Genomic DNA, 12,849 nt, shown 5'->3' with positions numbered 1-12,849 from the left:
AAAATCCTGTTCACGACTTGCCCCACCCGAATCTTGTCTTCCCAGCCCCTTGAATGAGTCCATGGGTGGCTTGGGCTCCCTCATCACTGCAGGTTAAACTGCCATGTAATTGATTTTTTTTCCAGACAATTGAACACATATCAGTAGGCACCTAACTTTTCTCTTTTAACCACTTGGATTAAGAAAAATCTTTCCAAAACATAATATATTCTTCTCTACCTCTTGGAATAAATGAAAGCAGACATAATGTGCTTTTTCTTGGGGCCTCTACATAATAATAGTTTTTTTGAGCTACTGTAAAGTGTTTTTAATAACTCAAATCACTTCGTAATCACCATGGGGAGAAAACAGAAAATACAGATATATAGAAAGGAAAAAGAAGGGCATCCCTTGATATCTTACCAGCTGGAGGCAATGACTAATAACTTTTTGTTGTATAACTTTCTGGGCTTTTTCCTAAGCAAGCACAGTTCCCCAGTTTGGGGTGCAAATGTAATCCCTCTTATTTATTCAATAATTGCTTGAGCTCCCATACGCCCATATTAACAGGAAGTCATGCCTCTTTACCCCTTCTTACCCCTTATTCCTCACCCACTCCCCCAAGGAAATTGGGGCCAAACTTGGTCCTACAGGTAATTCTGATTGCAAATGGCAATCAGAGAGAAACTGGAGAGTCAGGAGGTCCTGATTTCCATTGTTTCTTGCACAGTACCATGTGTCTCTAAAGAAAATGGTCTTGCAAAGTCTGATGAGATCCTGCCTCACTGGTCCTGACCCTTATGTGGTCCACAGAGGTGTGCCAACGTTGGGCTCCAAGGCCACTGCTCTTGTAAGCTCATACTTCCAAGTTAGCCAGGCTCCCAAATAGCGCACAGCCCTGGTAGAGCTGAGCCCAGGAGGGCTTCTGTCCTCAGCCACACTCCACGCCACAGGAATATGGAGGCCCTGGGGTTGAGCCTGGTCACCAATTCTGACCCCCCTTTCTTCCTGGTGCCATTCCCTTGGGGGCTGTGGAGATTCTATTCCTGGGGCACTTCATCTCAAACTTCATCAGGAAAATTCCAACTTTAACATGGAAAACGTCTTTGCCTTCATCTCTTTCTTCCGAGATGTTCCTTGGCCCCAAGCAAATTATCTCCCTGCTCTTCCATGTAGGGACTAGAGGGTCCTGCACTCCTCAGGCCACCCAGGAACCATTTCCCCCTTGCCCCACTAGCCTAACGTGTGAATAGCCAAGAGGGACCACTCAAAGGACAGTTTCCTGAACAAAGAAGACCTGTTGTTAACCAGCTGGATAAAGAAGGAGCTGATGGCAACTTTTATTAAAAAGAAAGAAAAGTTCCGAACCAGGAAACTTGCCATACACCCATTCGCCAGATGACAACATTGAGATTACTCACTTCTTGAAAGAGCCCAGCCTCCAGCACTGGAGACTTATCACAAAGCATTTCCTCCTTGCATTGGGCATTCCTCTCTTGCTAGGAGGAACTGAGACTTCCCGTCCCCAGTCCCAGCCCTGAGGCCATGCAGCCTAGGGGTGGCTGGATTGAGCACTGCTTACTGGATTCAGGCCAGAGACTGCCACATTTTGTCCTCTGCTGCCTGGGTTAGGGAGACCTCTCCCTGTCAACTCAGGGGCATGGCAGGAGTGGGGCTGGAACAGTCTCTGCAGTCAGTTCCCTCCTGGACCACCGACACTGGGAATGCAAGGGGTGGGTAGTTTGGTCTGTGCTTATGTGTTGATATTGTGAGATCATTTGAGAGAATTAAATATATTTTCCCAGATGGAAAGAAAAGGAAAAGGAAGGGGATGTTGAGTGTGGGAGCTGTTCATTCTCCTTTCCAGCTTCTCTCCTTTCCCGCCATCCCACCCCAACTGTGGACCTGTGTTTGGCATTAGGGCACTCCTCTGTGCTTTGCTGGATTCTGATAGGGAGCACAGCCTGGTGTGGGGGGTGGGAGGACGGATGGTCTGCATCTTCCCTTCCCCTGCTCCAGTCCTTAGGCCAGTGCTTTCTGCACTGGGGGGTCAGGGGACATTGAAGGTGCCAGTCCAAATGCCAGTCAACACTGTGGGCAGGCCTGGCCAACACTGTCTGTGGATGCCAGACTCTGGGAAGAGAAGCACCCATGCTCAGAGATGGCCCACTCTCACTGGGCTCACAGCCAAACACACCCAGTTTTCTGGCCTCGGGCTGGGTGGGACAAGTGTATATCTCACCTGACAAGCCCTGTGAGCCAGACAAATGGAGGGAAAAAGCCACGACAGCAGCACCTCCCAGTGATCCGGAAGCTGGAGGAGGAGCAAGAGGACACAGGGTCTCTCCAAAAGGCAGAAGTGCGGGGGAGTGGCCTGGACATTGTAGAGCTGGGACAGCCAAGTCCCAGGGCAAGGGCACCAGGGGACATGGAGGAGTCCTTCCCTCGGGCCTCTCCAGAGAGTCTGCCTGGAGTTTTCACAGTTCACAAATGAGCAGAGGAAATTGTCCATGCGAACAGCCCTTAGGGGATCTCCCAGAGAGGTGTCTCGGGTGCTAGGGGAAGCCCAAACACCCCACTTCAGTTTTCACGTAGGAGGAGGAGAAGGCAATGACTTGTCTCGAAGCAGCCGCTGCCCAGCAAGCACACGATTTTTATTTAAATTGAAGGTTTATTTGGAGTGGGCTTGGGGGAGTACTTCTCATGCACACACTTTTTCTGTCTCCTCATTTCCCCAGCCCAATCCTCCCCACATTCCTCTGCCTTCCCGCCTCCCATTTTATTAGGTGTCAGTGGTCTGCTCCAAACCTTCAGTAGCTCTCATTTGTGATAAGGTGAAGTGCAAATCCCATAGCCTGCATTCAAGTTCTTCCACGGTTAGGGTGGACATACACCCCACTTTGTTTTGGATGATCTAGTTTATATCTGCTGTCTTGGCATAACAATTCATAGCACCCTGCTTCATGCAAAAATGTATCCCAGTTTGGAGAATAAATGATGTGGTCCACCTGCGTACAGTCCACTCCCAACCTCATGCTCCAGGCTAATGGCCAACTGTCTCTCTTGAATCCTCTGAGTCAGTGGTTTTGAACTCTGGTTGCTCATTAGAATCACCTGGGGAGCTTTTAATAAATATCACTACTTAGACTCACCCCCAAAACAGGTCAAATAAAACAGAATCTCTAGGGGCAGGACCCAGCCTTTGGTATTTTTTTAAGCATCCAGGTGACTCTGATGTGCAGCCAGGGCGGAGAACAACTGACCTCAGTAAAACAGGTGTCCTGGAACTCTGTCCCTGAGCCCATCTTACACATTTCTGTCCCTAGTTTTTGGTAATTTGTTCCCATTGTCTATCCGCCATTTAACTTTTTCTTTTCCTCTGTGTGTGGTCTTTCATTCATTCTTTAAGTCCTACCCAAGCTGCTAAGCCAGCTCCAATGCTGCCTCCTCCTACATCTTTCCTGACCTCTGAGCCAGAAAGGGTCTTCCTCTCTACCCACTACTGCCCCCTCCCTCCCCCACTATTGTGTGTCATCTATGATCCACGCCATGTTTTGCCTTCTTCACAGTCTATGAGCTCCATGGCATGGGTCATGTCTGATTAATCTCTGGAGACCCCAGGGCCCAGACCCAACTTACAGTAAAGCCTCTCACACCTGAGTGAGTGACTATCACTGCTGGTCCTGATCTTGGGCAGCGTCATCCACCCCGACACTGGGCACCAGCACATGCTGCCTCTACAAGTTAAGTTTCTTTTCCTGTGTGCGGGCTTTCATTCATTCATTCACTCACTCATTCTGCTTTGTGCCAGGCGCTGTGTTCTCCATCACCTCTTCTTGATTTCCTGTACTATTGGAGAACTGTCCTTTCTCTCTCATGTCCATCCCCTGGACAGCCCTGCAGACTGTCTTGCATATAAACGGTACTCAGTATTGATTGATAATCAACTGACGAATAGATAAACAAAAGTGGTATGTCCTTACAATGAAATATTATTCAGCCATGAAAAGGAAATGAAGTACTGATACATGCTACAATATGAATAACCCTAAAAACATTATTCTAAGTGAAAGAAGCCAGGAAAAAAAGACCACATAAACTGTATGCTATCATTTACATGCAAAGTACAGAACAGACAAATCCATAGAGACAAAAAGTAGATTAGTGGTTGCCAAGGGCTAGAAGAAGGGGGAAATTAAGATTAACTTTTGTTTTGTTTTGAGACAGAGTCTTGCTCTGTCGCCCAGGCTGGAGTGCAGTGGCCTGATCTTGCATCACTGCAACCTCCGCCTCCCAGGTTCAAGCAATTCTCCTGCCTCAGCCCCCTGAGTAGCTGGGATTACAGGTGTGTGCCACCATGCCTGGCTAATTTTTTTTTTGTATTTTTAGTAAAGACAGGGTTTCGCCATGTTGGTCAGGCTGGTCTCAAACTCCTGACCTCAAGTGATCCGCCCACCTCAGCCTCCCAAATTGTTGGGATTATAGGCGTGAGCCACGGCTCCTGGCCAGGACTAACTGTTAATAGACACAGGTTTTCTTTTGGTGAGGATAGAAATGTTCTGGAACTGGGTAGTAGTGATGGTTGCACAACCTTGTGACTATACTAAAAACCACTGATTGTTCACTTAAGTGGCGAATTTGATGGCATTTGAATTATATCGTAATTAAAAAGAAATATGGATTGATGGATTTTTCTTTCTATACTCATACGTTCTCAAACCTTAAACTTTTATTCTTATTCACAGGAATCAACTGATATTACTGCTAAAAACATTGGTTTCTGGGCTTCACCTTGGAGCTTCAGATACAGCAGGTTGGGGCAGCGCCCAGGAATCTGCATTTGATTGTTGTATTCTAAGTGCCATTTCCCTGTTCCCCAAAGGCTTGGGTCAGAGAATTTCTGAGCCAACCTCAGAACCTCGGAAGACAAATAAAATTCTTTAACCTATTATTTCAGAAAAAAAAAGCTGAAGATTTCAAACACAACCAAAACTTTGTTTTTAGTCTGCTTCTTATTAAAAACAGACTGGGACCCAAAGAAACCCCATCGGGGTAGGTAATGAAGTAATCATGATCATAATAAAAGAACAGAATGGAAAAACTGCCTGGCCTGGAGCAAACCACAGAAAAAATTGTCTTCTGCCTCCAGTGCTCAACTGAGCCATTCAGATGAAAATATCCCACTAGCCACATCGACAGCTTAATTTGGGGCAGGGGAACTAGACATTAGTAAACCGCCACTCACTGCCCCCTATACAAATACATACTTACAGACACCCACTCCTACACACTCAAAATTCGAAGCTCTGGTATGTGCTCCATGATTAGGGCTTTCTTTGGGGTTACAAGGAAGCAGAGTTGTAAATCGGTATTAGAATGTGATCAAAAGGAATGTCTGTATGCAATTATTTTGTTTTGAGGCCAGTGTTCAGAGGCACCGACTTTAAAGTGCTGGCTTGGTCACGTGGTGGCCTCTCACACATAGGCGCATATGATTTTGGTCCCCACAAAAGAAGGAAGACAAAGGCCTGGGTTTTCTCACTGTTGCTTCTTTGTTTCAGGACGGAGTCTCACCCCAACAGCTCAAAGGACCCTCTCCCCCATCTCCCCTGGCTGTCCATTCCCTAACTGTTACAAGAGGAAGTCTTGCTAATATAACCTCTTGCCCCGGAAAGTAGCAGTTACTGTAATTTGAGAACAGAGATCCCTTGCTTAACAGAAATTCACTTAACAAAACTTCAAATTAAAGAAGAGGTCAGTGAAAGGAAATAACATTTGTGAGGCATGTCTACTGAGTTCTGGGCAGTGAGCTGGGCAATTTCACACAGATTTTTGCATTTCATTCAATGAGTCGTCACAACCACCCCAAAGTGGAGGTATTATTATCCCCCGTATTATACCAAAGAATCTGAGGCTCAGAGTGGTTATGTAACTTGCACATGGTCACAAGGTTAGGAAGTAGCAAACCAAGTAAAAGATCTCCTCAAAGCAACATCACAGAGAAAAAAATGTTGAGGAATTCGGGTGTCCTACGAGTCCATCTTGCGGTGGCTGGCTTGCCCAGGCTGCTGCCATCGGTTACACATGCGCATGAGAAAGCAAAACTCAGTCCATCAGGTAACGTCTGAGAGCAGTCAGTGCTTTGTGAAGCCCAGCAAGCCACCGTTCACCAGTGGGCATAAAACCGAAGCGTTATGTTTCGGAACAGAACTGTTAATACAGACGCATTCTAGTGATTGCATTATCGGCACCCTAAGTCACAAGGCTCTGGTCCGGGTCCCTGTTTACCCAGCTTCATCTGTAGTTGCCTTTCCCTTCCTCTCTGGGCTCCAGCCAAATAGCACCTGGCTGTCCCTCGGGGCCACCATGTTCCTTCCTGTCTCAGACCCTTGGCTATTTCTCTCCCTCTAATTGTCCTTCCCATGGCATCTCTTCCCAGCACCACTCAGTAACTTTCATTAGAAGGAGGCTCCATGGGGCAGGGATTTTGTCTGGCTGGTTCAACATTGTATCCCCGTAGCTGGAACACAGTTAACACTCAATAAACAACTGTCGAGAGGACGAATAAATGAATGAATATTTCAGACTTCAGTTCATACCTTGCTTCCTCAGTTCACCCCTCTCTGAGCCACATCCTCCTTGTGAAACGCTCCTACTCCTTACCTACTTATTTCTTTATTTTAAATGTACATACATGTATGTATGTGCAATTATTTGTCTGACGCCTGACCCAAGACTGTAAGCTCCATGAGGGCAAGGACTATTCCTGTTTGCTCACCTTGATGCTCTCAAGAATGGCCTTATTATGGTGTGCAATAAGTGTGGGTCGAATGAATAAATGGCCAAGCAAGTCTTAGAGAGGTCAATTTCTTCTGAGCTATTTTCATAATAAAGTACTTAGAGGAACTGAGAAAAAAAATGGGTCAGGAATCCACAGATGAGGAAGGCACTTCAAGTCAGTAGGTAGTTTAGCCACATTCCTGGTGCTTTAGGGCCACTGGATCTTACAGTGGGGATGAAGAGGGGCCAGTGGTGTTGTACCTGGGTTTCTACCACTGTGCTGCAGTCTCACTTCCATTCTTTTTGTCACATGAGTGGGACTTACTTAAATGTGGCATCCCATGATTCATCTTCTGTTTGATAGTGTAGTATTGTTAATATGCAAATCTTACTGAGATTTCATCCAATATTTACCCTTTTCTGTGTGCATAACATGTTAAGATCTTCTATATCCTCAAGTATGATTTTTTTTAAGTCATGTCTAGATGGCCAATTGTTTTTTCTCCAAAAGAACACATTCCTGATTTTAAAATGAAAATCAGTGGGGAAATGAGATTCACTTAAAAGTCCATTGCCTTGTAGCCATTTCTGATGGAATACACATGCTCTGTTAAGTGAAGGGGCACTCCGTGAGGTTAATTTGATTTACTGCTCATACATTTCCTAAAGCATATGGTGACAGGCAGAAGATGTAGGCTATGAAAGTCTGGAGGGATGTGTAAAATCTTCTTGGGAGCCAAAGGCTCTTTCTTTTTCATGGCTTGATTTGCAGGGACTGCCTGGCAGATCTCAATGCAAACCTCAGCTGCATGGGGCAAGCTTAAAACCTGGACATGTGGAGGCCAGAGACAGGGCTGGGACAAGCAGCCAACTGACAAATGAATTCCCCACAGACCACCCTGTCACTTCTTATCTGCTGGCAAAAGTTTTGTCATCTGTGCCCACACATGGACTGTCTTGGGCACGGGCAGGCTGATTGGCATAGGAGGTAGCCTGAGTCCTCTGAGGCCCCAAATATTCCAGAATTCCTGAAAATGGGCAAAGCCCACAGGAGCCCAAAGCATGCAGAATGCAGGGTGCAGGGGCTGGCGGCTGATGCCTGCTGAGAACTGAGACAGCCAGTCGTCCAACTCCCACGCACTCCTAGAGCCAGATGTCATTTTCACCTCTATTTTGGTGCTAGCTGGGGGAGGGGATGTCTTTGAAAACAAGGTAGTTTTTTTTTTTTTTTTGTAATCTGCCCTAGTAAGCTGGGTGGGTCCTGATGCATAGCGGGGAGAAAGACTAACAATAAATCCCCTCACTCTGTGTGTGTGTGTTGGGTGGGGGGTTGGGGTTGGGGGTCAGGGGTAAAATATACATTACATAAAATGTATGATTTTAATTATTTTTAAGTGTACAATTCAGTGTCATTAAGTACATTTACAAGTTGTGCAACCATCATCCTATCCACTTCTAGAACATTTTCATCATACCAAACTGAAACCCTATGCCCATTAAACAATAACTCCTCCCAGCCCCTGGTAACCTTATTCTACTTTCTGTCTCTATGAATTTGACTATTCCAGGGACCTCATGTAAGTGAAATCATACCATCTTTGTCCTCTTATGTTCCGCTTATTTCATTCAGCATCTTATTTAAAAGTTCGTCTATGTTGTAGCTTGTGTTTTAAGAAAGAATTTTATTTTATTCAATATAAGAAAGAATTGTATTTCTTTCTAAGGCTGAATAGTATTCTATTGTGTATATATATATATATATACACACACATCATATTTTATCTATTTATCTGTGATGAACATTTGGGTTGTTCTACATTTTAGCTATTATGAATAGTGCTGCAATGAACGCTGATGTACATGCACCTGTTTGAATCACAGCTTTCACTTCTTTTGCATGTATAACTAGGAGTTGAATTGCTGGATGACATGGCAATCCTATGTGTCAATTCTTGAGGAATTCCCAAATTATTTTCCACAGTGGCAGCACCATTTTAAATTCCCACCAACAATGCATGAGGGTTCTAATTTCTATACTTGTTCACCAACAGTAGTTATTTCCCTTTATTTTAAAATAATAGCCATTCTAATGAAGTGAAGTGATAGCTCATTGTGGTTTTGATTTGCATTTCCTTAATGACTTATTATGTTGAGCATCTTTTCATGTGCTTATTGCCATCTGTATATCTTCTTTGGATAAATGTCTAGTCAAGCCATTTGACTGTTTTTGAATTGAGGTGTTTGTTTTTGTTTTTGTTTTTGTTTTTGAGACAGTCTCGCTCTGTTGCCCAGGCTGGAGTGCAGTGGCACAATCTTGGCTCACTGCAACTTCTGCCTCCTGGGTTAAAGCGATTCTGATGCCTCAGCGTCCCGAGTAGCTGAGATTGCAGGTGTGTGTCACCACGCCCGGCTAATTTTTGTATTTTTAGTAGAGACAGGCTTCGCCATGTTGGCCAGGCTGATATCGAATTCCTGGCCTCAAGCAATCCACCTGCCTCGGCCTTCCAAAGTGCTGGGATTCCAGGTGTGAGCCACTATGCCCAGCAAGGTGTTTTTTTTGTTGTTGTTGTTGAGTTGTAGGAGTCCTTTGTATGCTCTGAATATTAATTTCTATCAGATACATGATTTGCAAATGTCTTCTTTCATTCTGTGGGTTGTTTTTTCACTCTCCTGATAGTGTCCTTTGATGCAATTTCCTTGCTCTTGTATATAATACTTCCCAGTTTACAAAATACTTACAAGTATTTGCTTTATTTTTAATGTCACAAGCAATACATGAATATAGACCCCTCACAAAATTAAAAATTTTTTTTCAAGCAATATAGTTAAGCTAAAGTCAACTTTAAGCTCCATTCGCAAATCCCAGCATGATCCCATGAGATAAGGCCTTATCAGTTTGGCATTTATTCATCCAGATCTTTCCCCATATATCTGCATGAATTTCCTTCATTCAACAAATACTTATTGAATGTCTACTATAAGTGAGGCATTGCCATAGGCCCTGGGGACACAGAGGTAGCAACACAGACAAGGTCCTTACCCTGATGGAATTTACATTCTAGTTGGAGAGGGGAGGATGCATGCAACAGTAAATAAGAAAATCTAGATTGTGAAAAACATTGCTAAGGAAATAAACAGGATGATACGATACAAAGATCTGTTGGGGAGGGGAGAGAAGGCCATGCTGGGGAGGAGACATTTGAACTGAGAGCTAAACCCATCCATCCAGCTGAAGACCTGGAGGAAGAGCGTTCAGACAGAGGTAACAGCGGGGCAGGAACAAACTTGTCCTGTATGAGGGCAGAAAGAATCCTGGAATGCCTGGCCAGCAGTGATCACAGGAGGAGAATGAGAGTGAGATCGGAGTGCTGGAGACCAGGGAAGGTGATATGGTTTGGATCTGTATTCCACCCAAATTTCATGTTCAATTGTAATCCTCAATGTTGGAAGTGGGGCCTGGTGGAAAATGATTGGATCATGAGGACAGATTCCCCCCTTGGTACTGTGTCAGGATAATGAACAGATAGTGAACGAGTTCTCATGAGATCTGATTGTTTAAAAGTATGTGGCACCTTCCCCCCTCTCTCTTCCTTCTGCTCTGGCCATGAGAAGTGCTGGCTCCCCCTTCACCTTTTGCCATGATTGTAAGTTTCCTGTGGCCTCCCCAGAAGCAGAAGCCACTATACTTCCAGTACAGCCTGTGGAACTGTGAGACAATTAAACTTCTTTGTAAATTACACAGTCTCAGGCATTTCTTTATAGCAGTGCAAGAATGAATGAGTACAGAAGGCATTTGGGTTTTATTTTAAAAGCAATTAGAAGATGTTAGAGCCAGATGCAGTGGCTTGTGCTTATAATCCCAACACTTTGGGAGGCCAAGGTGGGAGGATTGCTAGAGGCTCGGAGTTTGTGATCAGCCTGGGCGACATAGCCAGACCCCATCCCTACAAAAAGAGAATTTTAAAAAATTAGCCAGGCATGGTGATGCACACCTATAACCCCAGCTACTCAGAAGGCTGAGACAGGAGGATCACCTGAGCCCAGAAGTTTGAGGCTGCAGTGAGCTACGATTGCACCATTGCACCCCAGCCTGGACAACAGAGCAGGAAGCCTGGGAGGTTGAGGCTGCAGTGAGCCATGATCCCACCACTGCACTCCAGCCTGAGCAACAGAGTGAGACCCCATCTCTGAAAAAAAAAAGATTAGAGGATTTTTAGCAAGAGAGTGAATGTGAATGACTTGTATTTTTAGAATATTCCTAGGATTTCCACGTAGAGACGAGTTTGGAGAATGTTGAAGATATTCAAAGTAGGGTGGGGACGGCTTGAATTAGGGCAGCAAGAGTGAAGGGAGAAGTGAATGGCTTCAAATTGAACTTTGGGGTCTTGTGATGGTTGTGATGAAAGGGTAAAGGAAATAAAGGGACCGATAATGATTCTTGGGTTTTTGACTAGAGCAGTTGAGTGGGGCGGTACTGTTGCCCAGTTTAGAGAAGACATGGGCGGAGTAAGAAAGGGCAGCCCTGAAACAGAGGGTTCTGTTTTGGACCTGTTACGTTTGTGATGTCTGGGTGAGATGTCAGAGAGTTGAGATATATGAGTTTGGAGTCTCAGAAAGAGGTGGGATGTGATACAGAACAGTGGGAGTCCTCACGATATTTCATGATCATCCAGGAAGGAAATACGGCTACAGAAGGACATTCAATATAGCCCAGGACACACCAACATTTAGAGGTTGAGAAGAGCAGGAGGAGCCAGCAGAGGACCTTGAGAAGGGATGGCCAGAGAAGTGGGGTGAAGAGGCTGAAGAGAGTGAAAAATCATAACATCTAAGAAGAAAATTCTTTTTTTCTTTTTTTTTTTGAAACTTAAAAATCCCTCAAACATTGTTTATTATACAAGTTAATCCTGATCCTTGTGATGAGCTTATTGCTAGGATTTCTTTCTCTCTTTCTTCTCTCTCTCTCTTTCTTTCTTTCTTTTGAAATGGGGACTCACTCTCTTGCCCAGGCTGGAATGCAATAGCACAATCTTGGCTCACTGCAACCTCCACCTCCCAGATTCAAGTGATTCTTCCACCTCAGCCTCCCAAGTAGCTGGGATTACAGGCACCTGCCATCAGGCTCAGCTAATTTTTGTAGTTTTGTAGAGACAGGGTTTCACCATGTTGGCCAGGCTGGTCTCGAACTCCTGACCTCAGGTGATCCGCCCACCTCAGCCTCCCAAAGTGCTGGGATTACAGGTGTGCACCACTGTGCCTGGCCTATTGGTAGGATTTCTAGTAGCGAGCACAGGCACCAGAGCTTCCAAACTTTTTGGACTCACAGCAAAGGAGGCCAGCTACCAGCAAGGTCTGGTCATTCTGGATGAGGGTGTCTTTGATATCCTTCTTGGAAGCCTCATCCATATATTTCTGGTAATAGGCCACCAGGGCTTTGGAGATGGACTGATGGACAGCACAAATCTGGGCCACATGACTACCACCCTTCACATGAACACAAATGTTCACACCAGCAAATCGCTCTTTGCCCAGAGCAGAAGTGGTTCCAGCAGCTTGTATTGTAGCATATGCAGCTCGATCATCTCCAGGTGCCACCCATTCACCTTGATGAGGCCATTGCTGTGTTTGCCGGGCACCACAGCTGTGGCCCTTTTCTTGCATCCAAAGACCTGCGCATACTGCAGTGGGCCCTTGGACAGCATGGCTACAGGCATACATTAGAGATCCTCACTGCACAGCGCTGCAACCAGAAAAGGAAGAAAATTATTTCAAAAAGGAAATACATTTGTGTGTGTTTGCAATCTTCCATGATATTTTTTAAATGAGGCAGCGGACACCTGTGTCAGTTGCTGCTGAGAGTTGAATTAAGCGAGGCAAGAGAAATGTACATTTGCATTTTGCAGCATAGAGCCCATCTTGACAAGAGCAGTTTCAGTAGAGTGGTGGAGACAGAAGGGAGCTGGAATGGGCGTGAGTGGCTTAACATGATAATAATAGCTGAACTTATATAAAACTTACTATGTGCCAGACACTGATCTAAGTGCTTTACATATATTAATCTGTGCAACAGCCCTTTGAGATAGGTACAAT

The 12,849-nt window shown here is 45.0% G+C and overlaps 1 pseudogene; it reads right to left on the bottom strand.

Moving 5' to 3' along the window:
• Window positions 1-12,021: 12,021 nt before the first annotated feature.
• Window positions 12,022-12,461, bottom strand: LOC739107 (small ribosomal subunit protein uS9-like; annotated as a pseudogene).
• Window positions 12,462-12,849: the final 388 nt, after the last annotated feature.

The sequence above is a fragment of the Pan troglodytes genome, chromosome 12 (genome assembly GCF_028858775.2).
Source record: "Pan troglodytes isolate AG18354 chromosome 12, NHGRI_mPanTro3-v2.0_pri, whole genome shotgun sequence".
Classification (NCBI taxonomy): Eukaryota; Metazoa; Chordata; class Mammalia; order Primates; family Hominidae; genus Pan; species Pan troglodytes.
Note: the sequence above shows the minus strand (reverse complement) of the source record. Positions and strands in the feature narration are given on the sequence as shown.